Here is a 5,398-nt window from a genome sequence, read left to right on the forward strand (position 1 = left end):
TGTTGAAGTCATAAAATTCTTACAGAATGGTGTTTATCAAACATTTCAAGTCCAAGAATTAAATTCCAAGTGTTGTGGTCAATTATGTCTATATGTGTTATTTCAACTCAACAAAAATAAAAAATTTTATGATATTATTTTTAATCTAATATAAATGACTTATGTTGGTAAAGATGGTTCTATCTTTGGTGTATCTCAAGAACTGGATATTGATTTATCAAATTATTACACAAAGGCACAGGCTGAACGACATAAATATAATATAAACAAAAATATTAACATGAAAAATGCTTATAAATTAAAAAATTATCCAAGCCCGACTGACGCGAATGACTTGGTGAGATTAAGCGATTTATCACAATATATATACTTAAATAAAACGGCTGTGTATTCTAAAGATACAGAAGTGTTGATATTATCTCCAGGTCATACAGAATTCACAGTTCGAATTAAAATAAATTTTTATAAAGAAGGGCGTATCGTTTGTATGAGAATAGAACAATGGGGGTATGATATGAATGATTTAGGGTATAATTGGTCATTTAAAATTAACCTCGAAGACCTGGAACAATTAAATCAGTCTCGTAAGGAAGAATATTATCCACTTGGTATCGAGAATGAGTTTTGTGGAGCCACGATTAGTAAACAACAAATAAAAGAATTTAATAAGGGTAAATATAATAATGGTTTTGCCCTTGTTTATCTCATGAAAACAGAAAAAACAGGATTATATATAATAAGTAAGGAAATACAAAATGATTTAACTATGGGAAGATGGGGAGGTGTTTCGTGCCATAATATTATTCTAACATATATTTCTAATACATAAATGACAGCAAGAAGGCTTCAAGAAAATTATCATTTCTGTGTCCAAGCATACCTTCAAGAAAAGAGTATTCGGTATTTTAATAAATATGTTCTACAACATAAGAATGAGGTATTTTCAATAAAAGATTGGCATTATGCTGATGTTGATAAACCGACAACTTTAGATTTAATTAGAATGTTAAATAATGAAAAAATTATAAGGTTAAGAAAAGGAGAAGAGAGAGAGGGAGGAAAGAGAGAGAATGAATAAATATCAAAATATGGAAACCAGTGAGATTCAAAAAAGATTGGTGGTATTACAGAAAATAACTCAACCCACCGAGGAGGAAAACAATGGAAAACTTCAAGAAAATTATCATTTCTGTGTCCAAGCATACCTTCAAGAAAAGAGTATTCGGTATTTTAATAAATATGTTCTACAACATAAGAATGAGGTATTTTCAATAAAAGATTGGCATTATGCTGATGTTGATAAACCGACAACTTTAGATTTAATTAGAATGTTAAATAATGAAAAAATTATAAGGTTAAGAAAAGGTAAGGCTCTTTTAGAAATTCAAAAGAAATTTTTATTGGTTTCCTGTTGTAAAAAAAATTATTTTGGATACAGGAATAACAAGAAATCCTGATGAATATATGTATAATATTCTATGGGGTGTAAACGATTCAAGGATAGTAAGGGATGAGGAAGGAGTTGAAGAAGAGAGGGAAGAGGAGGAAAAGGAGAAGGAGGAGAGGGAGAAGAAAGAGAAGGAGGAAAAGGAGAAGAGAGAGAAGGAGGAAAGAGAGAATAGAGAGAGGGAGGAAAGAGAGAAGAGAGAGAAGGAGGAAAGAGAGAAGAGAGAGAGGGAGAAGAAAGAGAAGGAGGAAAAGGAGAAGAGAGAGAGGGAGGAAAGAGAGAGAATGAATAAATATCAAAATATGGAAACCAGTGAGATTCAAAAAAGATTGGTGGTATTACAGAAAATAACTCAACCCACCGAGGAGGAAAACAAAGAATTGACAAGTCTATTTGCAATATTTTCTTCAAGACTATTGACATCGTCAAGCTATTCATTTTAATTCAAGTTTTTTCTTAAATAAATGGAGGAGAGAGTGAAGGCATTTCTAAGGATTCTTTATGTTTTAAAAATTAAGATTCAAATGTGCATGTTGGAAACTAAAAAGGTTTTTGCACTCTGCAGGAATTTTTCTCATAAATAAATGAGTTATTGTCTCAAATGTAAAAAGAAAACTAATACTAAAAATATTTCATATATTAAAAGTAAAAATAACAGGGTTATACAAAAAGGTATATGTTCGGTGTGTGGTTCAAAAAAAAAATCAATTTATCTCCAAACACAAACTCGGAGGAGATATACAAAAGTTTTTATCAGGAAGTAAATTTACAACTACTGGAATACCAGGGGAATTACATCTTCCAGGTTATTCTTTCTGTGGTCCAGGCACAAACTTGGATAAAAGATTAGATGAGGCAGACAATCCTAAATCCTGGAGTAAACCAATCAATAGAGTTGATGAAGTGTGCATGAGACACGATATTGATTATGGGAATACCACAACGTTGGAAGAAAAGCATGAAGCCGATAGAGAAATGTTGTATAATTTGTCTCTGATACAAAATCCAACCTTGAGAGAAAAAGTTGATAGGTTCATCGTGAAGAAGATGATTAGTGCTAAATTGAAACTTGGACTTGGAAATTCAAAAAACTTATAGGCTCTAATGATGCCATTAAGACTGAAGAGCAATTAGCTGATGAATTACATAAACCAATATTCACAAAGTTTCAGAGAAGGAAAGTTTATTCCAAGGAAGTTGATTATATCTGGTCTGCTGATTTGATTGAACTCAATAATGATAAGGGGTACAAGTATGCTTTAACCGTTATTGATTTGAGGAGTAGATATGCGTGGGTTGTCCCTTTAAAAAACAAAACAGGTAATACTCTTATGTTAGCTTTTCAACAGATATTTAATAAAAGTAAGAGAAAACCTAAAAAATTGTGGACTGATGAGGGTAGAGAGTTTTATAACAAGACATTTATGAATTTTCTAAAAATAACAGTATTACATTATACAGTACCTTTAATGAAGGGAAGGCAGTTGTTGTTGAACGTTTTAATCGTACCTTAAAAGAGAGACTATATAAAAAATTCACACAACTCGGTTCACAACAATGGTCATCTTTTATTCAGGATATTGTGGATAAGTATAATGACACGATTCACACGTCAACGAATATGAAGCCATCAGAAACATTTACAAAATTAAAATATGAAAAAGAGATTAATGTCAGAAAACCTAAGTTCAAAGTTGGTGATATCGTAAGAATATATAGGTGGAAATCTCATTTTGAAAAGGGTTTTACTGAACGATGGACGAAAGAACTTTTTAAAATTGTTGATGTAATAGATACAGTTCCTTGGACTTATAAAATATATGATTTGGAACGGGAAGAGATTTTAGGTTCATTTTATTCACAGGAATTACAAAAGACAAAACTAAGCAGATAATACACCTTTGTGGACACTCGAGGGCCAAGTCCGAGGTGTATAACAGTATATAATGTGTGTCAAGGGGTGGACGTTCTTACATCTGTGAACCCCAAACACAGAATCCTCAACTGAATAGTCAAGGCTTAACTTTTGTTTGTGTGTGTGTGTGTGTGCAATGGGAGCAATAGGTTGGCGCTTCACTCCCTCCTACTATACACCGTTGTGGACACTCGAGGGCCAAGTCCGAGGTGTATAACAGTATATAATGTGTGTCAAGGGGTGGACGTTCTTACATCTGTGAACCCCAAACACAGAATCCTCAACTGAATAGTCAAGGCTTAACTTTTGTTTGTGTGTGTGTGTGCAATGGGAGCAATAGGTTGGCGCTTCACTCCCTCCTACTATACACCGTTGTGGACACTCGAGGGCCAAGTCCGAGGTGTATAACAGTATATAATGTGTGTCAAGGGGTGGACGTTCTTACATCTGTGAACCCCAAACACAGAATCCTCAACTGAATAGTCAAGGCTTAACTTTTGTTTGTTGATGTGTATGTGTGTGTGTCCCAACCCTCACATTCAAAATCTCAACCCCAACCCTCACATTCAAAATCTCAACCCCAACTCAATCCTCGCCCAACACAATGTCTTTTTCAAAATGAGATTTCCACCTATATATATATATATTTTTACATTTTTTTTTTCTTCTTCCAATTCTGTCTTTTAAGGCTTTCAGGTTTGATGACGTAGAAAGGGGGAGTAAGCCTGCACTTTCTTCCCAGAACGAACAATGTATATTTTTTGTTTTTTTTCTCTTCTTCCAATTCTGTCTTTTAAGGCTTTCAGGTTTGATGACGTAAAAGGGGGAGTAAGCCTGCACTTTCTTCCCAGAACTTTCTTGATCTTGCTCCCATCAAGCACCATCCGACAAAGAACTACATCGATAGGTTTAGATCCCAAAGAGTGATAGCAACTCCAAAAGTCTCCAAAATATAAATAAATAAAATAATAATAATAATAAATAAATAAATAAATAAATAAAAGCCCCCAAAAAAGTTTCAAGTGTCCAACATAAACCCAACTTTCCAAGTCTTCAAGGTATAACCACATTCCCGTTGAGTTTCCAAGATATGTATCACATTGTGAGTTATCAATCCAGAACCCACATTTCAAGTATTCAAAGTAAAACCAACTTACAAAGTCTCTTAAGGATAACTCATTTACTGATTTTTTCAAAATTTGTGAGTCTCCAAGGTAGGACCCATATTTAGAACCATCTTGGCAGAACCCTTTTCCTGAGTCTCCAAGGTAGTTATTTAAACCATCAAGGCAGAACTCATTTACTGATTTTTTCAAAATTTGTGAGTCTCCAAGGTAGGCCCCATATTTAGAACCATCTTGGCAGAACCCTTTTCCTGAGTCTCCAAGGTAGTTATTTAAACCATCAAGGCAGAACTCATTTACTGATTTTTTCAAAATTTGTGAGTCTCCAAGGTAGGCCCCATATTTAGAACCATCTTGGCAGAACCCTTTTCCTGAGTCTCCAAGGTAGTTATTTAAACCATCAAGGCAGAACTCATTTCTTGATTTTTTCAAAATTTGTGAGTCTCCAAGGTAAAACTTGTATTCTGGCTCATCAAGGTATAACTTGTTCAGTGGGTATTGTCTTGATAACTCACAATGAGTACTATTGCTGTAAAACTCTTTTTCAGGATTTTGCTGGTCTCCAAGGTATAACTCTTTGGTTGGGTCATCAAGGACGAACTCGTTCTGTGGGTCTTGGTCGCTCATAAGGTCTTCAACCAAGCCAACAATTTCGCCCCAAGTTGTAGCAAAAGCAGTATTTTCATTTCGTATTTCAGACACAATTTCCTGTGAGAGAAAATAATAATGTATTAATTAAGTTATTTAATTATTAAATGAGTATGCTTCAATCAAAGTTTGAAAATAGGAAAATAAAAAATCTTACCTCAATAGATAAGAGGTTTGAATCCAGTTCATCAACTTGAAGGTTTAGTTCCATACAAGACAGAGAGTTCGAGACAAGCACACAGAACACCATTGCCAGCAAAAACA

At 34.0% G+C, this 5,398-nt stretch overlaps 1 long non-coding RNA gene across 1 annotated transcript in view; it reads right to left on the bottom strand.

The window, feature by feature from the left end:
* Positions 1-2,995: 2,995 nt before the first annotated feature.
* Positions 2,996-5,398, bottom strand: part of LOC147034249 (uncharacterized) — a 3,320-nt gene continuing 917 nt past the window's right edge. Inside the window, exons 1-2 of the long non-coding RNA XR_015057664.1 lie at positions 5,292-5,398; positions 2,996-5,194 (exon numbers count right to left, since the gene is read on the bottom strand). The exon at positions 5,292-5,398 is cut by the window's right edge and continues 917 nt beyond it. This is a non-coding gene — a long non-coding RNA (uncharacterized LOC147034249). The remainder of the gene's footprint in view (positions 5,195-5,291) is intronic.

Source organism: Eptatretus burgeri, chromosome 1 (genome assembly GCF_056783735.1).
Source record: "Eptatretus burgeri isolate ZD-2024b chromosome 1, Ebu_testis_v1, whole genome shotgun sequence".
NCBI lineage: Eukaryota > Metazoa > Chordata > Myxini > Myxiniformes > Myxinidae > Eptatretus > Eptatretus burgeri.